The sequence below is a fragment of the Diabrotica undecimpunctata genome, chromosome 1, assembly GCF_040954645.1.
Source record: "Diabrotica undecimpunctata isolate CICGRU chromosome 1, icDiaUnde3, whole genome shotgun sequence".
Lineage (NCBI taxonomy): Eukaryota > Metazoa > Arthropoda > Insecta > Coleoptera > Chrysomelidae > Diabrotica > Diabrotica undecimpunctata.
Genome location: NC_092803.1, coordinates 113,746,304 through 113,771,651, shown reverse-complemented (window position 1 = coordinate 113,771,651; position 25,348 = coordinate 113,746,304). Strand labels below are relative to the sequence as shown.

Here is a 25,348-nt window from a genome sequence, read left to right as displayed (position 1 = left end):
CTGCTAAATGATATCCATGTCGACATTTGATGAACTAAAAATTGCATTCCGGTTTTGAGGTCGACTTCCGGTTTCGTTTTTATTAGTCAAATCAATAGAGAATTTAACGTAGATTTCAAAAATGTAAGTTCACGAAATTATTATTTATAGTTTTTGAGTTATTGATAAAAATATTTTTATTACTTATAAAATAAAACTTTTATATTATTATAAAAATATTATAAAAGTAATTATTTACTTCATTGTATATATTGTATATTTTTCTCGCAAAATAAAAATTTTATTTAAAAAACTCGATGTCGAGTTGGTCCGCTAGTTAATTCTATTTCTTTTGTAATTTCAAATTTATCTTGATTTTTTTTCTATGATTGTTGTTTTACATAAACGATTGAAACAATTTGTAGTTTTGTACTTTATTTTTATTTTCATAAATATGAATAAATAAGTTAAATAAAGTGATTATATTATTTGTCACCAAAATTTATAATCAAAAATATGTAAACGTCTAAATGTAATATTTAGTAAGATATATATGGTGGTTGTATGTAATCATCCAACAGGGCTTTAATACTTTAATAATTTCGAGGATTTTCTTTCACCGTGAACTGCGAATTTATATCTAGATACTTAACAGCGTTAGGTTGTACTTTTGGCCAAATTACGTTTTAAAGGCCTTCGTCCGAATCTGGAGTAGGGTTCCTGAAAAATATTAGAATTAAAATATTATTCTGTAATTAGAGCAATATTTAGAGCTAAATCGCTTAATGATGATATTCACTACTACTCGTTTGAAATAGACACACTCTCAATATTTCAGTAATGCGATATATTAGAAAGAAATGCTGAGACCAGTTGATTTTTAAATTTAATTTTGCTTTTATTTTGGATAATAGTAACTATGATGACGTCACCGTGACCTCGTGATCACGTCAACATGATGTCGTCATGACGTTATGCACTTGTTTTTTAAAATAGGAACCTATATTTTTTCTGTCATAATTAAATAGACAATAAACTTCTGTGAACGATCATATATGTTCCACTATTGCCCTAAAGTTAGTAAGTTTTGATATACTAGGTGTGAAAACTCCTACGTTTATAATAATTAGTTGGTGAGTTTCAGGAATCTATGTTTAATTTTGAACAGCAGGAATAAAAGTATTGGTTATTTAAATAAAAAACAGTTTAAATAAAATGATCAAATTGAGATTCCCTGAGGCATATTCTTATATAATAATATAGGAATAATAAACAAGGATATCCCAGCTGTAGCGCACAAAGGGGGGGTTTGGGAGTTAAACATCCCTTCTCCCCAGGGCATATAAAGTAAAAAATATATAAAGGATAGTAGGAAAATGTCTTTCACACACAATACAAAAAATCCAAAACGCTAATTGAATAATTAAATTACCACTTTAAATATGTAGAACACAATAATTATTGCATAAATACACAATAATTAATACACAATAATTAATAATATTTTTCATTATATTTAGATATAGCTAATCTAATATTAGGATTATGAAAAAGAATACAGAACAACTCTGTTGCGAGTAGCATGCGCCTACAGGACTGTATCAGGCCTTGTGGATACCACGGGTTGTGTTCCTCTTCATGTGTTAGCAGTAGAAAAGAGACATCTTTATGGGAGAGGAGAGCATTTGACAATTGCTATAAAAAAAAGAAGAAAGAGAAAGATCAATGGAAAGATGGTAAGAAGAGTGGAACAATAAGGTAGATGTTGTCCAGTGGACCGAGGTGCTGATCCCGAGCCTAAGAGACTGGGTAGATTGTCTGTTTTAGGGCGTATCTTTATAGGTTCAGAAAGACAGATACAGATAAATGCCTATACTGCAAATATTCTGACATTGTTACTCACACAATACTGGAGTGTAATAGACATAATATATCATAATATAATAATACATCCGAGCAGTCATTAAAAAGAAAGAAGAAGAAGAGAAGCCGTAATTGAAAGTTAAAATAAGTTTATTGACGTTTGAATTTTTGATCTTTGATCTTGCACTGATAACTTGTTTATACTCCAACAATTAATAGAAAAAAGAATAGCGGTTGGTAACGAAGTACATCTAGCCTTCATCGACCTAGAAAGGTGTAGGATACAGTTTCAGGACTTAAATTATGGCAAGCTTTACAACAAGTCGACATTAGTCCATACCTTTTAGGAATAATCACAGAAGTATACAGGAATAATACTACTTACCTAAAAATCGGAAATAGACTATCAGAGTAAATAAAAGTAACTAAAGGACTAAAACAAATATGTAGTATGTCACCCTTACTGTTTAATTTATATATTGAGGCAGCCCTCCAAAATTGGAAAAACCACTGCCAGGGAATGGGAATCCCCATAGGAAATGACGTACTGTTCTCCCTGAACTTTGCGGATGACCAAGTCGTCCTAGCTCAAGATTCTTATGATATAGAATTTATGATAAACCGTCTATACAGAAAATATTTAAAATGGGGGTCACAAGTCAGCATGAAGAAAACAGAATATTTAGTTATCAATTCAGATGCAAGGTTTGAAGTGTTGATATACGAGGACGTGGAAATCAAACAAGTGGAAAAATTTAAATATTTAGGTGCACGCATTGCTAAAAACGGCTTGGGAGAAACCGAAATCAAACACCGAATTAATCAAGGACGTAAAACTTTAAGATATCTGGACAATTAATGCAGACCTGAAGAGAAGATTGTTGGCAGTTAAAATGGATTATTTGAGAAAAAATGCTAGAACATCAAAGCAGGAAAGGAAGACCAACGAATCTATAAGAAATAACATGAATTCTACAGAAATGGTCATTAACAGAATAGAAAGAAGGGGTTCAAAATGGTTTGGACACCTATTGAGAATGCCTGACGAACGTTGGCCCCAAGAACTTCACAAATGGAAGCCCCCTGGAAGAAGAAAAAGAGATAGACCTCGGCGCTCATGGAATAAAGGAATTGGAAGAGCGATAAAATCGAGAGGTTTAGAGGAGGAGCATGCCTTGGATCGGAAGGATTGGCGGAGGAGAACGGAAATAGGGCAATAGCCGCCGTCTCCAAAATGTATTGTATTTACTCAAGTTGAATTAATGTCAAATGTCAATAAACTTATTTTAACCTTCAATTGTGGCTTATTCCCATTAAAATAGTAATTACTTTAAAATGCCACAAGAAAATAGCTTCAGAACAATAGATAAGATCTAGATAAGAGAAGGGAGTGTTCCAAAAATGTCGTCAGCCTTACAGCGTCGACTCCATTTTCGGAGTACGGTACGTGCGACAGTCAACTGCGCACATGTAAGAGACGGTAGTTTTAATTGATATGCAGGATAATAGATACCTGAATCTTTGGCACTGCTATCTTTAGTACTTTAAATTAAACTAAAACCCAAATTTTAGGAACTCAAAATGGAGGCAGCATAAAATTTTTTCAAAACACCTCCTCAGACAAATTCTGGGTGCGCCACTGTATCCCAGAGACATTACTTTTATACTTTACTAAGGAATATGATACTTACTGATACTTAACAAAATTCGTCCACCACTTGAGTATAGGTTTTCTAAGCTTCTCATTATTTGAGTCAAAAATCTTTAAATCCCACAAATACCATAGATCTGCTGCATGTCGAACTCCTAAAAGGGAATATGAGTAATTACATTTAAAAAAATAGTCCAAAAATGTTTTGGAAGAGGTATATACAAATTCATATAGTACTTTGATTATTAGACACGTTTTTATTGTGAGCATTTGACCACATTTGATTGTAAAGTCACCATGGTTAAATGGTCGGCTAGTCTCAAGTGTGATAGTACGTATGAATTCTTTAAACATAAACAATGTTTACAATCTACTCTATATACAGAGTAATAAGTAAATAGTCTGTAAGTAAATTAACGTGAGTTAGGTTCCGTCCAGTGACGGTTCTCTAAGTATTATTGCGATAGATCTTCTGGCTATACCCTCTTCAACCTTCTTTCGGTAAGTGGTTGGATTGAATAAGTTATTTATCAGTTATTTTTATGTCCTTAAGTAATGGGATGTCCAGATCATTGTGAAGTGTTTGGTTAGATACATACCATGGAGCTTTACTTATCATACGGAGTATTTTGGAATAGAATGTTTGAAGTATCTTCGCATTTGAACGTTTACTACAGCCCCATAGTTCTATTTCATATGCCAAAACTGGTATGAGTATAGTTTTGTATAGAAGCAGTTTATTTTCAAGATATAACTGAGACCTTTTGTTAAATAGCCAGTTCACATTTGTTAGTTTAAGATCTAGTTGTTTCCGTTTAGTTTTAATGTGCGTTGTCCATGTAAGTTTTTTATCCAGGTGCAATCCCAAGTATTTGACAACTGGTTTTAGAGGAATGGGAGTATTATTAATATAAACTTGTGGACATATGGATTTTCTTGTTGTAAAAGTAATTTGTACTGATTTGCTAGCATTAATACTGATCTTCCATTGCTTAGGCCACTTTGTAATTGATTTAAATGATTTTGTACTTTTTGTGATGCTACATTAGGGTCGATATCCACTGCCAAGATTCCCGTGTCATCGGCAAATGTAGCTAAGAAGATCTCATTGCTGATTGGATCGTCTGCTGTAAGTATCAGATACAGAAATAGGCCCAAAACGCTACCCTGAGGTACGCCAGATTGTATGATGTGGTAATTTGAATATCTGTCTTCAATGTTGACTTGGAAGTAACGGTAACGTCAAGTGGAATGATGTAGTAGGAGAAAAATCATTGTGATTGTTACGTCCCTCCACATATTCTCAGTTTTTATTAATAATTTTTATTATTTTATTTTTATATTTTAATTCTTTACTTAACGTGTGTGTATGTTTTGTCATCGTAAATTAATACGGACCTGTACAGCCCCCCCTAGTCTTAAGGGAGCAAGCTACGGGCGACACGCATATTTTTCAATCTTAGTTTAGAGATAGTCCGGTATAAATCGTCGCGCTAAACACTCCAGTATTTGTGTCACTATAATAGTACCCTGACCACGTGACATTGTGAGAAGATTTTGTTCCCGAATCGCCCAGTGCACTGAGGAAGAAGAAGAAGTATCCATCAACATCACAGGTACCGTAATTTGATTGCATACACACATAGTATTTATATTAATTGATAAATTTACCTATAACTTATTTTCATATTAAAAATTAAACCAGCACCTAAAATAAACAATTATGAATGAGTGTCTCTTATAGAACTTAACTTTCATTCAGTGATTTCGTTTATGAATAGGCCGTTTATGAATAGCCGAAAAAAAACGGCCTATTCATAAACGGAAGCACAATGACTTTTGCTCCTACTACATCATTCCACTTGACGTTGACGGGTACTGACTGATTTTTCATACCATCTTTCTATCAGTTAACCCTATACTCCAGCACAGATCAGAGGTAATGTAAGTCGACAAAATCTCACCAGCTCCGGTGGGTCATGTTAGATGCCCACATTTTTAGTTTTTATTAATTACCGAAGTTACCGTCTATTGCATTTACCTTTATAAATTCCATGAGGATTGTTTTTGTTACTGATATCCTTCCAGTGTTTTTCTGTGGCCAAACAATGGTTTTTAACAACTTTTTATGTAAGTAGTAAAAAACCAACGTGTTCTTTCTATACATTTAAATTTCAACTTATGTGTTTTTAATATTGGTATTTTTACTCTCTCTTTTAGAAAATTGATGATGGAATGATTCAATTCCGAAAAGATCTTTAAAATAAAAGTTTTAAGCTTTTAATAAGCATTTTTTATGCCTTGATACACACGAACACCACATGCTTTGTTTATTTTTAACTAAATTTCTATAATTTGGATAATTTGTTTCGATAATTCTATACGGACCGTTATAGTGAGGACTGAGTCTACTTTCTTCTGTTCGTTTAATAAATAAACATTGTCACCAACTTATTATTCTACTGTTTTTATTCTTTGGTCGTTCTAATCTCTGGACAAATAGGTACAATTAATTGAAATCGATGAAACGCTCTTGATTTCTCTGTTACCCTTGTTAACACAAATTAGTAGATTTATCAATTTCAGTCATTCATCATTTTTTCGGGATCTCTTTAAACCACTACTTCATGTGTAAACGATGAAGTGAACGTAGTCTATTTAAATGTATTGTCATGATTTTAATTACTTTTAAGGAATGTTATAAATTTGAATACAACAATTTGGAAAATATTTCTAGTTAAAAATCTTGACATATTATCAAAAAAAAAAAAAAAATTCAGCTGACCAACTATTTAAATCATGATATTAATGAGACACTTTACATGCTTGGTTTAATCAAAAAATATACCGTAGACTTTTTATCATCATTACAGCTCTAAAAACTCTTTAACCATAATCATCTAGAGTATGTATTCCGTGCGTAATCTTTCTATGGCATATAGATTATTGTTCTTTGTTTGTTTAGACGTGTTCTAAAATGTATTTTTGTAAAGATATTAACTGCAATATTATACGTCATACAAACTTAGTTCTTCACAAATCATCATCAGAATCATTTTGGCTTTACAACCCTGTGTGGGTATTAGCTTCCTTAAGAATTTCTCTTCATTCGTCACTATCCATTGTCTTCCTTCGCCAACACGTATTCCCCTATTTCTCATGGCTTAATCGATGTTATCTTCCAATGGATCTATCAAAGATGTATTTTACGATATCTGGTTCCCGGTATATTCTCTAAAGTTTGAAGTTGAATCGTGTTCTCCACACTACATTGTCATTAACTACTTTAAAGATTCGCCTTATTACTTTTCTTTTGAAACATCATAATATGTTTTTATTACTTTTTGCTAGAGTCAGGTCTCTAAACCATATGTTCAGACTGGGAGTATTAATGTTTTGTAAAGTTTTAGCTTTCTATTGTTCGATGTAATTAAGGATTTAAGAAGGAAATTGAAGCCAAAATATCACCTATAGAGCGTTTCACGTTAAGAAAATAACATTGCGGAGATAGGGCCATGTATTTCTTATGGACGATAGAAGCGCAGCGATGCCACGATGAACACAAGCACGAGTCAGGGTTGTAAAATTTGTATTTTCGTTTTCACAGACATGAATTAATGTTTTTTAACGTAATTGACCAAAAGTGTCCATTCGAAACAAGAGATGAAAAGTAAGCTAAGTCGTGGATAAGAAATCAAAAAAATACTTACAGAGATTTCCAGGGCAACAAACACAAGAAGATTCCTAAACAATTTAAAATGAACGCCGTTTAAAAAAATCCTCTTGCTGGTTAGATACAAAGGCTTTTCTTTCCTAAAAAAATTTTAAGGGTAAAAATATTTTTAAAAGAAATAATTTTACTCCTGATTTAAAGAGAAACATTACATATTTATTATTATTTCACATAAATAGTTATTACAAATGAAATTATCCAAATTTATCAACAAACTTTACATTGAGTTTAACCTTTTAACAAAACAGAATTTAAAATTTTGGTTATGTACCAATTGACAGAAAAGGATAATACCGACTGTCATATGTCGAAATGAAATATCATACTTTTCTGAATTATTAATTCATTATCAAGGTTAACTTTATTTAAAAGAAGGCTAATATGACAATTAGCTGATCCATAAAACTTATAATTTTATTTATTTATAATTTTTTAATTTGTCATGAAAGCAAATCTTTATAATTAATGAAAAATATTTATTTTACTTAGAAAAATTTAACAAAAACTACCTTGCTTCACAAAAAACGTCAAAAAACTCAAAGTTCAAACACGTTTTTTGATGTTCCTTACAAATTTTTTGAGATTTAAACAGTATTAAATACAGTTCCGTAGTAGTATTCATAGAAATTATACGTGCCTTCGGTACAGCAATAATCGAGACTCCAGTAAACCACCCATTATTTGAATTTATTATTAATATTGTGCCTCAAATTGTGAAATTTGTGGAGTTCTAACAAAAATATCGTTTATTGAACCACCTAAAAACTCAGTGTCAATAGCGGGGGGAAACCCCCTGACTCCAAAACACCCACAAAACCAGCTATGTCTGGAAATATATTCGACAATCAAAGTGATGCCGAAATGGATCTTTCTGTAAGTACTCAAATTCCAATCAATTTGATGAATAATCCGAATACAACCAATCTAAATTTTTACAATAAAATACAACAAAAATAACAAAACGGGTAAGGCAAGCATTTTTATTCAATAGTAATGATCTAGGCCCGTATCATGTCTATATCGAGAACTACTGAGTTTAAAGGTAAACTAAATTCGTTAAAGATTGGTGAAAATATTTTGTCTAACTTTCCCGAAGCAGACAATATGATTTCAAGTATAGAAGCCATCGGCCGAAATAAAATTAGAGTCAAATGCAAAAATTATAAAACTGCTAATAACCTCATCAAACCAAAACTCTAGAAATATTTAGTTTAAATAAATTAGATCTGTATATTCCAAAATTTCTTTTACACAAACAAGGAGTTATTAGACATACAGATTTATCGGAAGAGTATAAAAAACATAGAATTAAACAATATGATGGTCATTGCGTATTTGAAATTGCAAAAGTTAAAAAAATTATGCGTAAAGTAGAAACAATTGTCGAATATGTCCCTACTAAGTCTTGTATTGTAACCTTTAAATCGCAACTTTTACTTAAATATATAATCATCAATAAGGTTATTAAAGAAGTTGAAATATATAAACAGAAAGTTCTGTTATGCTTTAACTGTATTAGATATGGCCACTTAGGAAGTCAGAGTAGAAATCAGCCAAAATGTAACAGATGCCAAGAAACTCATAATTCAAAGGATTGTACAAAAGTTGACTTCACACAAGTATGTTTCAGTTGTAAGGGGAATTACTTGACTACAAATTTAGGCGCGTGCATAGAATTCAGACAACAAAAGTTAATAAAAAAGACGATAGGTTTAACAAACATTAATTTTTACGATGCAAATAAAAAAGTACATAAGAATTCATAACGTAGTATTCTTAGGACCAATACTGCAAATAATGATAGAAATTTTCCACAAAATTCACAACCTTATACTTCCACCCAGGGAACTTTGCTAAATTTATATTTAATCCTCACGCAAACACCAGTAGGCCGAATAAAAGGTAGAAACCAAATAATTCAGACCTAACTGATATAGCTAAAAAAGAAATAATATCTATAGTTTCCCCTCTAAAACATCCCGAGGGAATAGTTAAAAGTCAATTCTACCAAAAAAACTACAATATTGCAGATTCACGGTCAGAAGAGTTAAATCCTTCTGTAATAAATATCATATTAGATTCGGTTCTTACAATTGTTAATTCCATTAAACAAAATAATAATTTTAATATTTCAAAAGCTGATGTAATTCAGATAACTAGTAACCATTTTAACCAAAATCTAGCATCAAATTCGCAGACTTAAATAAAATTAACATATTACAATGAAACTATCATTCAGCAGTTCAAGAATTTAATTGCGTTTAAGCTGACCGCCCTAATGGATATGGCGTTTGTGCCATCTTTTTGAAATCCAACATAATTTATGAAGCAATAAACTTTTAAAATACGTATTCGTTAACATAAAATATAAGTATATTTCAATAAAAATTTCAGATTTCAAGAAATCTTTACATATAATTTCTCTATATAATGAACCCAGGAACAAAGTTTTAATTCAACAATGGACCAATTTTTTAGAAAATATACCAAAACCATTTATAGTCGGAAGATCTTCTAGATGCTATAGAATACTGTAATTTAGAATATTTAAACGATGGGTCTCCCACTCCATTTGTTCCCGAGATATTGCCTCTTATTTTCGTTGGAATACTCTACAAGTACCTCTTAGATCTAATCATGTGCCAATTATTTTTTCATCTCAAAGTTTCTCTGTAGCAGAAGCCACATCCAATACAAAACATAGAATATGGAACCTTAGCAGAGCCAATTGGATGATGTAGGTATAACAGTACTTTGGAAACAATGAAAAATACCAACAATGGAAAATACCATTAATCTACAAATAATTGTTGACAAATATAAACCAGGCAGCCAGCGTCGCTATTTCAAAACATTCTTCCATTAAAGAAAAAAACAAAGGTCATATTTCGAAACCATGGTGGAACAATCATTGTCAGTTAGCAGCTGAAAATAGAAAACATGCGTTTATTAATTATAAACAGAACCCAACGCTCCAAAACCTAATGAATTCTAAACGACTAGATGCTATTGCAAAGAAAATCTTCAAACAGAAGAAAAAGAAGAATTCGATTGAATTTTGCGAAAACCAAAACTCAAGAACACCAATAAAAGATGTCTGGCGAAAAGTTAATTGTTTTAAAAACCGCAAACAAGTCAACAAAGTACCTATTGATCCAGAAGATACATGGTTGCAGGAATTCCTTACAAAAATGGCCCCGTCATGTGTTCCAAATAACGACACTGTACAAGAACATATCCAAAGACTACCCAGACAAAGCCACAACTTTCACGAAAATTTTCATCTATGGGAATTACATCGAGCCCTTGAACAAAGAAATAATACATCTTCAGGTATAAACAATGTGTCATAGTCGCTGTTATACAACTTACCGATAGAATATAAAGTTTCACTAGTAAACATTTTCAACAATATTTAGACAAATAAGACACCAGTACCAAATAGTTGGAAAGAGTACCTGGTAATTCCGATTTAAAAACCTGGCAGACCAGAACGTGATCCAAGTTCTTACCGACCTATCTCCTTATCTTCATGTATTTTAAAAACATTCGAAAGAATAATTAAAAATAGATTTGAGCATTGGCTAGAATACGATGGTATACTTCCAAGTTCCCAATATGGTTTTCGCAAGTCTAAGTCCACACAAGATGCAACTATAGCTCTAGTTACTTCAATTCAAGCTTAATTTTACATCAAATAAGTCTACAGCAGCTACGTTTCTTGACATTTCCGCTGCTTTTGATAATGTCAATTTAGACATTATTTATAAAATCTTTATATTCTAACAGACTAACTTTTTTAAAATCTAATAATGAGGAATTTTCATACCCCCGACTGACTATTGTTGGATTGCCACGGAGGAGTATGTTATGCTTGATTTTATATATTCTGCATAATATAGATCTTGCAGTTATACAGATATGCTGATGATGTTGTTTTATATACAGCAGGAAAATTGTTAAGTACCTTTGAAGATAATTTGAAAGTCACATTAGAAATCGTAAATCAGTGCTATGTAGAAATAGGATTATTAATTTCTTACCCAAACTTGAAGTATGTTACTTTTTACAAAAATATAGAGTTCTACAAGGCAATCTTCATCATAATTGGTGCTACAGCCCTATAAAAGAGCCTCGACCTTCTCAAGTCTATTACGCCAGTCAGTTTTATCCATTGCCAACTGTTGCCAGTTTGCTGCGCCTATTTGTTTACCATCCTCATCTACACCATCCCTCCATCTGAGTTTTGGCCTACCCCTACTTCTACTTTCCACAGGTTGCGACATAAGGATTCTTCTAGGAGGGTTGTTCTACCGTGATCTTGCCAGATGTCCTGCCCATCTTAGTCTTCCTATTTGTATAAAGGATACTACGTCTTTACCACCAAATATATGTTTATATCTGTGATATATCTCGTAGTTATACCTCCTTCTCCAAACACCGTTTTCACAGATGCCACCGAATATTCTTCTCAGGATCCTTCGTTCAAATATAAGCAGGAGATTTTCATCTGCCTTGGAAATGGTCCATGTCTCCGACCCATATGTCAACACTGGTTGTATAAGGGTTTTGTATATGGTTATTTTTGTTTTTTTGGCTTAAGTTTCTGCTTCTCATATGTCTACTCAGTACAAAATAGCATTTGTTTGCTAGGATTATTCTTCGCTTGATTTCTTCCATCATGACGTTCTCCTTGGTGATCAGGGAGCCTAAGTACCTATGTGAATTTGTCCACCACTTCAAAGGTACAATTATCAACCGTAAATTGGTGGCCGATGTTTCTGGCTCTATTGTTGGGTGTTGATGCCATTATTTTAGTTTTATTTTCATTTAATTGCAGGCCAATATTTTTTGAGGCGTTTGACAAGGTGGTATACATTTCTTCTAGCTTGCGTGTTGTGCGGGCAACTAGGTCGACATCATCTACATATGCCAAAATTGGCGATGATTTATTAAAAATGTTTCCTCTGTTGTCTATTTGGGCATCCCTGACCGCCTTTTCCAGAACTATGTTGAAAAGGAGACACGCCAGCGCATCTCCCTGTCGCAGCCCAACATGCGTTTCAAATGCCTGTGATTGTTCGCCCTGTATTTCGACTTTGCAAACAACTTTACCCATTGTAGCCTTAACCAATCTTATCAGTTTATCGGGGATGTGGAATTCATCCATGGCTTCATACAATTTATTTCTTAGAATACTATCATAGGCCGATTTGAAGTCTACGAAAAAATGGTATGTGTCGATGTTGAATTCATTGGTTTTTTCCAGTATTTGCCTTAGCACATAGATCTGGTCTATTGTTGATCGACCAGGCCTAAAACCACTTTGATATTCGCCAAGAAGCTCCTCTGAATATGCACTCAGGCGACCATATAAAATACTCGAAAATATTTTGTATGATTTATTAAGGAGGGTTATTCCCCTATAGTTTCTGCATTCTAATTCATCGCCCTTTTTGTGTAGCGGGCAAACGATCCCAATACACCACTCCTCTGGGATTTGTTCCTCATTCCAGGCTCTCAGTATGATTTTATATATATGATTAGTCAGAGTAGCACCTCCACATTTAATAAGTTTAATGGAGATTTATTATTTTTTAGGTGTTTTATTGCATCCCGTACTTCCAGGATGGAGGCTCCAAGGGTGTATTGTTGTTTGCTCCTGGGGGTGGTTGCTTTGGATCTTCTACTTAGATAGTAAGTAGTTCTTTATAGTGGTCCACCCACCTTTTCAATACTTCTTCTTTTGTATTGAGTATATGCCCCTCCTTATCCTTACATAGTCCGATCCTTAGTTTAAATTCTTTTCTTGCTTTATTTAGATTTTTATAGAATTTTCTTGTTTGATTTTCCTTTTTTAATGCCTCAATTTCTTCCAATATTCTATTTTCATAAGTTCGCTTTTTTCTTCGATGGATGTACTTCTCTTCTCTTCTGAGATCTTTATATTTTTGTTCTTTTTCTCGGGTTCTTCTTTGATGCATCAGTTTATATGCATTGTTCTTTCTTCTTGTAATGTCCTCGCACTCAGCATCGAACCACTCATTGGGTGGTAGTGGTCTTTGCGGCCCTAGAATGTTATTTGCTGCGTCTTTAATGTAATTTTTACACACTTCCCATTGTTCATTAATTGTTAGATTCTCTTTAGTTATGTATTTAGTTTCGATATAGTTTTACTTAATCTTAATGCGGGAAAATTTAATTTCCCTATAAAAAACTGTATTAAGTGTATTAAGTACTTTGCTACCTATCTCGACAGGAAACTGTTATGGAAAGATCACATTCATCAAATTGTTAAAAAATCAGGAAACTCAATGAACATTTTAAGAGCTTTCTGTAAAACAAATTGGGGAGCAGACCCAAATATTGCTTTGATGTTTTACCGGAACATGATCAAGCCGATTTTCGTCTATAACTGTTATTTATTTGAATCAGCGGCCAATACGCATCTAAACAAACTTGAAGTTCAAAAAATAAATGCCTGAGATTATGCCTAGGTTATTTAAAATCCACTCCAGTCCAAATAATGGAAAATGAAGCGGTGGAACCTCCATTGCATTTACGCAGCCAATTCCTTAGCAACAAATTTATAATCCGAATTATGATACTATAGATACTAAAGAATTAAAAAATCTATACCTTTGGTAGAAAGCTGTCTAAGTACGGTAAAATATAACGATATTCTCTATAAAAGCCAAATTCCGCTCTTTTGCGGGTTAAAAGGTCAAAATATGTAACTTAAACTCATATTTACTCCCAAATATGTTTGATATAATTATTAAAGAAAAATGGACAAATTATGAGTACATCTTTACTGATGGGTCGAAAGATGAAAATGAAACGGGCTGTGCAATGTTCCATGAAAATAAAAATTACAATCACTAGTATAGCTTACCCAGTGAATGCTGAAAATATACAGCAGAAATGATGACAGTAATGTTTGGTCTTCAGTATGTAGTACTGAATCCGACTAGCAACTATGTTATATTTACTGACAGTAAAAGCGTGATCGACAGATTTAACAACATTTAAACAGTCAAACACATAAACCACATTGAACTGAAAATTCTTAACATTCTGTATGAAACTATACAATTAGGATTAAATGTAACAATTACATGGATCAAGGGCCATTCGGGAATCAAAGGCAATTGACAATTTGGCTAAATCAGCACATATGCTCGGAGGAAAAGTAATAAAAAATTTAATTCCAGCGACAGATATTGACACTGTTAGTAGACAAAAACTTAAAAATAATCGGCCTTTACATTACAGAGAATGTAAACTTAAACTTCTCTCACTGTGAGCCTAGGATAACCTCAGGATGGTTTTACACAGAATCTAATCGACATTTTATAAAGACCATTAATCGGCTGAGAGCAAATTAAACTCTTTCGCCATCTTACATGCACGGAATCGCCTTAACAAATACTCCCAATTGTACTTGTGGCAAAATAGGCGATCTAACACATATTATATTACAATGTGATTTACAAATTAATAATATAAACAAACTCTTTAAAGAATTAATAAACTCTAAGTTTTGTTATCCAATAAACCTTAATCCTTTAATATTTTTAAATAATATGGAAAGTCTTCTTTGCATTTACAAACATGTTAAAATATGCAAATACAAGTTGTAAATAGTGTATAGGCATAATCTGTTAACGTGTTTAAAAAAAAAAACAAAAAACAAAATAAATGTATACCACAAATTAATAAAAAAGAACATAAAAGAATTAAGTAAATGTAAATAGAACAAAAAAAAGATAAAAAAAATAAACAAAAAAACTAAAAACACTACAAAACAAACAAGAAAAACAAAAAAAAAAGAAGACAAAAAACAACAAAAAAACCAAAGAAAAAACGGGTAGATAATAAAAGAATAAAAAAACAAAATAAAAATATATCAAAACAAAATTTATGTGTCCATAAAAACATCAGGTATATGTAGTATTAACATTCGGATAACAAGAAAATTTTGAAGATTATGAATCATTAATCAATAATAATTAAAATTCAGTCGACTTTAACAACAAACAAAAACAAGTCTGGCTAATTTGCTTCACTGGCTGTGTATTTCCTTTTAAGTTATTAAGAAAGTTTATTATTTCATAAGTCATTTATAAATGACCTATGGAGACTCCAAATGGACAAATCTTGTTGAGGTCAAACATTGAATTGGGCTTTAGATTATCCTGGATGATAACAAAATATATTTTTTAACACTCAGCTGCTTAATTCTCACTTAAAACCATGTGGACTTCTTAAAACCTTGGAAACGCTGTTTTTCAAAAACCTTTTCATGGACTACAGCATCCAACTATCCAACAAGACGGTGATTAACTAACTTACAAAACAAAGACTGCCAAATAGCATTTTGAGAATAAATTTACCTCTTAACTCATGATTTGAAACAAAAAAATTGCCGGTTTGTTTTAAAAACTGTATGCCGAGATCTTTGCTGTTCCGAACCCAATCTGCTTCTCCTCTAACTGCTACTATACTACACATTACTAAATTTCCGATGACAAATAACAAATAAGGAATAACAATAACGACTTTTAAAAAAATCCGGACTAAAAAATGAAACCGGCTGCTTTGGCAGCGGTTCATCGAAGAGTGTCTTCATCAATCCAAATCATTCTTTTCCCCGCGTCACCAACCTACATGAAAATATTTATATTTATTTGACGGGCAATATCCGTGTGAAATCAAAATCAAACGAAATCAATTTGTGTTATTATAAACAGAATAAAAATTGTAATATTATCAATCTCAGCGATACAAAAATATTGAGAATATTTTTCGGTGTTTTAACATATACCTACGTGCGATTAGGTAGCAGCAGGAAGTACCGACCCTTAGGGTCAGAAGATCGAGGGAAGATGCTAGGAATCGATGGAAGTAGTGGCTTCGCTGGGAGCAAACACAGATCCACAATGGATTATCGAGTCAATTATAATGATGGTGATTCTTAATATACACAGCATCTATGTCATAGAAATAACAGACATAGTTTAGTGAATAATGAATATTTTACACAACTAGCATCACTTAATTCTTTAAATATGATTTCAATTATTATACCCCATAAGAAAAGAGATTTTATAATCATCGTGTAAGAAAAAGCTGATTTAAGAAGGAAATATGTTTAGACTACCTATAATTTCAATTGTCTACAACAGCTTTTCAGATCAAATTCATCTTATTAATTTTGGTTTTACCAAATTATGGGAGAATCCCCAAAATCCCCATTTAAATATAATACAAATACCTAGATCAAGTAAAAGATAAAATATAATGCATCCGTAGACAATTATATATATATATATATATATATATATATATATATATATATATATATATATATATATATATATATATATATATATATATATATTAATTTAATAAATCTAAACAGATAAAACGACGTCCTTTGTTATTTATAGCGTCTGCATTGATCAAATTGTTAATTGTCTGTAAAAATAAAAAATAATTTCACACCTACCGCCCACTTTTCAAAAAAGACTTTTTTTAAGTACATATTTACTGATAAAATCTGTCAAGTGTTTTATTAATTATTTTATTGAAGAGTTTGGATAAGGGATATGACCTAGCAATTAAAATTGTATATAAAGTAAACTCACACAATACGAATTTGTCAAATTGAAAAACCATGCATTTAAGATTGGTCATTTTTTGCTCGTTGCTCTATGTTGCAAATAAAGGGGTAAGTTTTGTTTTATTTTAGGTTTAACAAAATGAAACAATTCAAAATCAAACATTTTTTGACAATATCAATTTTATTTTCAAAAATAAAAAAAATAAACTTATATCTACCGAATGCATATCGGCATATTATTCCAACCGTATTATCTCACTATGTAAATTATAAAATAAACCTATGTTTTAATATAGATAAGACGAAATGCTCGATGGTTTGTACTCGAATTTGCCTTGAAAATCGTTATTTTCTTTTTGTTTTCAGTTATAAATAGTTATGTTTATAAATCCAAAACAATCAAATGTCCCAATTTAAATAAAATTGAGACCAATTTGCCCTTGGGCGACTTCTTAAACCTTATACTAGGGTAACTCGCGAATGTGATTATGCAAAATTTTTCATATTTTTATCCATATCCAATATTTTATCGAACGAACTCGAGCCATTCGACTTATAAGGTTTCTAATTCGAAATTAATATTCATTCTCAAAACGCAATATTAAATTTCTGAAATTTGTATAATGTTAGCACTAATTGAAAATAGCACTTGATACATCATTAGCTACTCTTAATATCATATTCTTACTCTTAATCGTATTATTACTTTTTATTTTAGGTACTTTCAACACCTCTAATATAAACGCAATATAACGAAGATGACTTAATAGTTGAGTTGGACAATTTGGGCAAAATCCGTGGACATATTCTTCAAAGTTCCGAAGGAAATGATTTCTACGCTTTTCAAGAAATTCCCTATGCAGAACCTCCTGTAGGAAAACTCAGATTTAGGGTAAATATTTATTGTTACTTAATAGTGATTAGCAAGTGCAATGAGTAAGTAAACAAAAAAAAAAACGAATTTTTTAAACGAAAACCACAACTAAATGGAATAAAAATTAAGTTCAGGCAAAATTACGTCTTTCTTGAACAATATCCTAAATTATGAATTCCGGCACCATGCTTGATGTAAAATATGTTGTTAGTTTCTTTAACCGGTAATACCAGGTATAGTTGATTTTTCCATATATTACATTACATTATTATAGTAAATATTCATCGGTTGATTGAGATAATCTATTTCGATATTGTATTCACTTGGTACTTCAATTTATTATTTCTATTAGGATAATTGATTTGATTAGTTAAAATGAACTTTTAGGCTTTTCACCATAATGTATTCGATTTATTTGGACTAAATGTATTCATAGGTTATTACCGGGAAAGTACGGCTTGTTAAACCCTTTCTTCAAATATTGTACAAGTGACTTTTGAAATATTTTAGTTTCTGCTCTGTAGTAAAATGTAGTTCACTCTTTTGATGAACCAAATAAGATGAATATTTTGACATTTTATAACAGTACGAACACGAACGGTGTAGTTAATATTGTAAACAGATTTATATTCCATCAAGGTTGCTTTGATCATATTTTAAAAGTATTAGAATATATAGCCAAGTAATATATGTGAAAAACGTCTACTCTTGTAACCATGATGAAATTAAAAAAAAAATCAATTAAAATATACATACAGAAATATTGTTTTATAGTATCAGCAATCGGTCTGTGGGAAATAAAACACTATTTGTGTTTTATGTCTCAATATTTGGTAACGAATTTGTGACTTCGTCAGGAGAAAAGTGTAAATTTATTAGAATAACTATTAGATATAAACAAAGTAAAAATTTCAATAGTTACAACTAAAAGAGTAAAATTTAAACTTTGTTAACATATCTAAATGATATTTGTTTGATTTTAATTTATTTAGGAGTTATGGTAACCACAAGTTTTACGCATTTAGTTGTAAGTATTAAAATATTCACTTTGTTTACAATTAAAAGTTATTCTAATAAATTTACAGTTTTCTCCTGAAGAAGTCACAAACTATTACGTATCACAATACGTAATCGTCATTATCCCAAGAGATATACGTAATACCATCAATAAGCAGAGAAAGAAAAAAAAAGAGAACCTTATGTTCTTAAGAAAGACCTAGAGATTGTGTAAAGTATAAATCATATTTGTGCTTATAACACTCTCTTATTTTGTATAATGAATGTTTAAACCACAGTATTTTACTAAAAAATTCTTTAGCAGTATACTGTGCTTAAACGAGGTAAAGAGTTTTTCATTTATAATTGATAAACACTATAACGCAGAATTGAATTGATTTATTTATTAATTTCTTATTCCAAAGAAATTCTTATTCCTTAGCCTAATTCACCAATATAACCAATACATGGGTGGAGTGGATCTGCATGATAATGGCATTGTGAATTACCGTATTAAAATAAGAGGAAAAAAGTGGTGGTGGCCGTTGTTTACTAACATGATTGACAGTATGGTGATCAATAGTTGGAAAATTTTTAAAATTGCGAATGATTCTAAAATTTCTCAGCTGGAGTTTCGTTCGAGATTGGTTCTTAACTTACTAAAATATAGTGGACATGCAGAGAATAGTGAAGAAACCGCTACATCATTGTCAAACTCAGTATATGGACGTCCATCTAAATTTGCTTTACTAGATGAAACTAGATTCGACAATATTGGCCACATTATAAAAAGAGACGATAATAGTGCAAGAAGAAAATGTCGGATGTGCAAAAGTAATACTATTTATTTATGTAAAAAGTGTACAGTGCATCTACACCCCGAATGTTTCGAAAATTTTCATCTTAAAATTTAATTTACAGTTAAGATACAATATGTTCCTTTTTTAAAAATTGTATGCGTATTCGGCCAAAGGTGCGTATACGCACCCACCTGTTTTTCCTTTCATGAGAAAAAAAATTCTTTTTGGTTGTAAATTAGTCTTAATGTATGTGTTTTTAATCCAATCTAATAAACCAATTGTCAAATTTCTCTTTGTTGATTGTCTCGGCCCTTAATGGGTTAACTTTAAAAACTTTGCTCTACTGTCTGTCTCTCGAAATTATATTCCCTTAATTCATTAGATATGAAAGTAAACTGTCCCTATTCTTTTTGCTCTGTGTTTTCGAGTATCATGTAATGTATTTTTCTTTTTCTGGTTTATTTTTAGATCAACATATTTTGCCTCGGTTTCTGATCTTTTTATAACATTTCTTAATTATTTCTTTCTTTTCGTTAAAATTTCATTTTAACTCGGCTTTGACTTCCGATTAAAGTGTTGCTAATACCAAATTAAAAGATAAACACCGTGGATAATGAATCTCCTTGTCTAAGGCCTCTGTTTACTTCGAAGCAGACATACATTTTAGTTCTTCTTATCCTATCATACGCTTGTTTAAAATCAATGAACAGCACTTGAATGGTTACCTTATGTTCATTACAAGTAGTCTGGATTTCTTTTAGTTTAAAAATTTGATCTGTCACTGATCTATTAACTTTACCTAGTTTATCTTCCGCAAACCTGTTAAGTACCTTGGCTAACCTTGTAAAAGTATCCAACAGAGGAACACCTTTGTAATTTTTACATGCCAATCTATCCCCCTTTTGTATATGGGGCATAATAAAGCATGGATTCACGTGTTGGGCGTTGAGCATATTTTCCTCTTCCCATATCCTCTTGATAAGGCTGTATATCTTTTTTTTTTGTAGTTCCTCCCCTCCTCCCTTAGCATTTCCTCAGCTATTTCCTTTTCTCCCGTTCTTTTGTTATTTTTGAGCCCACTGGTTATACACTTGAGTGCAAAATAATCGACTTAAAAGCTATATTTGAGATTACACCTTTTGTTTCAATGTAAGAAGTATGAAAATAAAAAAATGTAATGTGCAAACAATAACTTTATTATTGAACTTACAAAAACTGCTATTGCATTATTTGGAAGACGCATTATAAAAATAATTTGCAATACAAACAGAGTTTCCTAAATATTCATCATTGGAATTAACGCAAGAAAGACGTTATGAACAGAGAAATCATCAATTACAACATGAATTTCCTAATTATTCAGTATTTAATATTACCAACCCTACTCCTAATTACACTTTCCAATCGATTTCGCATAGATTGGATGACTTTTCTAATAAATTATTAAGACATTGATTCATCATTAAGCGCAGCTCTCAATTCTATTATGCTACTTGGTGCATGATTTCTGTCCCGGACCCTTCGTTTAAGCTCATCCCAAACATGCCCTATTGGATTTATGTCCGGGCTTAACGCAGGCCAATTTATTGTAGGTATACCGATCTCAGATAAATAGGTGGTGGTGACTCGTGCGATATGGCATCCTGCATTAAAATAAAGGCATCACCAATAAATCCCGCATATGAAACCACATGTTCCGTCAAAATATCTCTGATGTTACGATCTGCCGTTAAACCTCCTCCACGTCCTCCACCAGAAACGAAAATCAACTCGGTTTTCCCATCCATAGAACTGCCTGCCCAAAATATACAAGAATCGCCTTTATGGCACAATTCCTCGTATACAAAATTGAGCAAATTGCTCTCCTCGCCTTCCATAGACTCGACGACTCTTGTCGTTGCCATGTAGGCAGATCTTACTTCCATCTGAGAATAATACCTGAGTCCATTGATAGTCGTTCCGATCCAGATGTTCCCGAGCAAATTCTAATCGCCTTTGCTTCTGGGCTGCAGTTAGGTTGGGACCCATAGCGGCCCTTTTTAGTGTCAGGTTGACTGCCTTTAGTCTCCGTCTGACTGTCCAAACGCTGGTGACCACACCTCGGACCTCTTTAAGCTCTTTTTTGAGTTTAGCACCACTCAAATGTCGATTTCTCAGGGATTTCTCTCTCCGTTGTTATTTTTTTACGGCCTCCTCCTTGTTGACGACTATATTCAGCAGTATCTTGATATCGACGATACACTCGGGACACAGCAGATTGGCTTAAATTTAGTCGATTTGCCACGGCCCTCTGGCTAAGGCCTTCTCTCAATAATGCTATTGCTTAGGTTGCGTTGACGGGTGTGGTATCCATTTGTTATGCAGTTGCGAACTTAAGTGACTGATGTATTGGTGGATTGTTATGGAAATTGATGCGTACGATGTTAACCGAACGCGTTAAGTCGGTGCGTGTCGATTTCAATAAGTTAAATTCTGACCCCCTCTCTACGTGTTGCAACATTTATTTGTAATGCGTCATCCAATTCACCAAAAAACACAATTTTTTTAAAACTCAATAATTAAGTTAATGATTGTACACTAAATATTTTTAAATTTACACTTTTTAGATTGAAACAGGAGACGTACTTTCGCAAAATAATTTTGAGTCGATTATTTTGCACTTAAGTGTAGTTTTAATCTCTCCTTCAATAGACAGTTCTATTATTATGCCATCATCCTCTATAAGGAAATTTTCATTTCCACCTATATTTTCCCATTCATAGTTCTCTAAAATATTTCTCCCATATACGCATTCCTGATTTTTTTTCACTGGTAAGAGTTCCATCTTCTTTTTTCATGTATGAATTGTAATTCTGGTATCCCCTTTCAGTTTTTTTAACTTCTTTATAAAATGACCGTAGCTATGTCTTTTTCTGAATTCTTTCCTCTAATTCTTGTATTACTTCATTATTCTTCTTGATCTTTGTAATTCTGGTTCATACTATCATTCTTATTTGTTAGTGCCAATCATTGTCTTAATATTATCTTTTCCTGTACTATTTTGAGGTATTATTTATCAAACCAATTCTTGCCTGCTTTTATTTCGCTCGTTTGTGGAATAATTTTATCATTTACCATAGTTATCACCTCTCTTGTAACTAGCCACACTTTAGGTCATGTATATAATTTCTTTTTATTTCTACTTGCCTTAGCTTTTCTATATCATAACGATTTTTTCTCTTTGAATTTGTTTTTTGCGTTCATGTTTCTTTGAATTTCCTTTTACACCATTCTATATATAGCTTAACCAGAAAATGGTTCGAATTTATGTCGGCTCCTCTGATATTTCTCCGACTTCTTATATTTTTTATAAATTCCATGTGAGTTTTTTCCCAATACGTGATCAATCTGGTTAAACGTCCTTCCATCGGGAGAAATGCAGCTGTTCTTAAGTATGTTTTTTTCATTCTAACTGGGTTATCCTCCATATTTTTTCCATCGCAAAACTAATTAGTCTTTGGTCATTATCATTTAAAACGATTATTATGAAATAAATAATATATATTAACATCTGCCGTATCAGATGTATTATACGAAACTCATTAATTTATACAAATATTCATACCTACTGGCCGACCATTTAACTATGGTGTTTTTACAATCAAATACAGACATGTGTTCAAATGGTCGCAATAAAAACGTGTCTAATTAATCAAAGTTCTATATAAATTTGTATATACCTCTTCCAAAACATTTTTTGACTAATTTTTTAAATGCTGTGACTCATATTGCTTTTTAGGAGTTCCACATGCAGCAGATCTATGGTATTTGTGGGATTTAAAGATTTTTGACTCAAATAATGAAAAGCTTAGAAAACCTATACTGAAGTGGTGGACGAATTTTGTTAATAATCAGTAAGTACCATATTCCTTAGTATAATATAAAAGTAATATCTTTGGGATATCATTGTTTAATATTTCAATATTAATATATAATATAGGAATACGCATCTACTAAAATGTTTAGTTGTAAGGATGACTTATTGCTAAGAAGTAAGGTGATCTCAATTTGATCGTTTTATTTAAACTGTTTTTTATTTCAATAACCTACTTTTGTTTCTGCTGTTCAAAATTAAACATAGATTCCTGAAACTGTCCAACTAATTATTTGATTTTTCACACCTTGTATATGAAAAACTACTAACTTTAGGGCAATAGTGGAACATATAGCCGTTCATAGAAGTTTATTGTCAATTTAATTTTAATAAAAAGCATAAAGGTAAAGTTAAACATTGTCCATTTGTTTTTTAAACGTTTAAACGTTAATGTTAAATTGATAAATTTAAAAATCGCCTGGTCTCGTCATTCCTTTCACATATATCGCATTTCTGAAATATTGAGGATGTGTCCATGTCAAATAAGTAGTAGTAATAACAATTACAAGCAATTTAGCTCTAAATATATAAATAAGTATTTGTGCTCTGATTACAGAATAATATATTAATTCTAATATTTTTCAGGAACCCTACTCCAGATTCGGATGAAGACCTTCAAAACGTAATTTGGCCAAAAGTACAACCCAACGCTGTTAAGTATTTAGATATAGATTCGCAGTTCACGGTGAAGGAAAATCCCCGAAATTATTATAGTATTAAAGCCCTATTGGATGATTACATTCAACCACCATACATATCTTACTAAATTTTACATTTAGATATATTTGTGATTATAAATTTTGGGATTAAAATATTATAATCACTTCATTAAATTAATGTATTTATATCAATGAAAATAAAACTTTAATCCAAAACTGCAAATTGTGTTTTAATCATTTATGCAAATAACAATCATTGAAAAAAAATTAAGATAAAATTGAAATTACAAAAGAAATAGAATTAATCGATACAAATTTGACATTAGTCATTTGTGAGGACAATCCTACCACTTCATTTGTTGTATCAACCACTGTGACGGAAAAAATAGGACGTTAATCAGAACATCAAACGACACAAATGACAACTTTATCCATGCGAGTGGTAGATAAATAAAAATAAGTCATGTGAATGAATTGTTACATAATAAACGAGCCTTTGGTGACATAGTATGGCCAGAATATTCTTATTACAGTTACACAGCCTATCTCATAGGAATTAAGGAAATTAATTTTCCAAAAATTCTTCAACTTTTTTAGTTGACACGGAAGATTATTACGAACATATCTCTGTCCTATTAATCTAGAATTAAATAGAGAAGGACTAGTAGCAATTCCTTTAGTTTTAAAGGAATTGCACCGTAGGTTTGCAGAACCTTTGCCGTTCAATTTTACCGTCTTCTTCTCGTGGTGCCGTCTCCTTTCAAAGGTTGGCGATCCAAATGGCAATTGTAGTCTTGAAAACTGCTACGCGAAGGATTTCTGCGGATGAGCGGTCGATCCATCTCCTCAGGTCTTTCAGCCACGAGTTCTGGCGTCTTCCTACTGATCTTTTGCCCTGTACTTTTCCTTCCAATATAACTTGAAGTAATTCATATCTTTCACCTCTCAACATATGACCCAAGTATTGCATTTTCCTCTCTTTGATTATTCTTAGTAATTCTTTTTGTTTACACATGCGACGAAGTACCTTTAACATTAGTAACTCTTTGTACCCATGGAATTCTCAACATTCGTCTGTATATATACATCTCAAAGGCATCTATTCTTTTTTCTATTTCAGAGTCCATTGTCTAACTTTCACAGCCATACAGTAAGACAGAAAAAACGTAACATCTGATCATTCGGATTCCAAGCTGCAAACTAAGGTCTGATCTTGTAAAAAATGTTTTCATGCTCATGAATGTTTTCCTTACTT

The 25,348-nt window shown here is 31.9% G+C and overlaps 2 long non-coding RNA genes across 2 annotated transcripts; one reads left to right on the top strand and one right to left on the bottom strand.

Annotated features, from left to right (window-relative positions):
* Positions 1-452: 452 nt before the first annotated feature.
* On the bottom strand, positions 453-7,458 carry LOC140439961 (uncharacterized). Its single transcript, XR_011950762.1, has 3 exons — positions 7,204-7,458; positions 3,534-3,648; positions 453-699 (listed from the first exon to the last, which is right to left on the bottom strand). It is a non-coding gene; the product is annotated as an uncharacterized lncRNA (long non-coding RNA).
* A 9,431-nt stretch (positions 7,459-16,889) lies between these two features.
* On the top strand, positions 16,890-24,307 carry LOC140439955 (uncharacterized). The gene is made up of 4 exons (XR_011950761.1): positions 16,890-16,959; positions 17,570-17,743; positions 23,300-23,414; positions 24,020-24,307. It is a non-coding gene; the product is annotated as an uncharacterized lncRNA (long non-coding RNA).
* Positions 24,308-25,348: the final 1,041 nt, after the last annotated feature.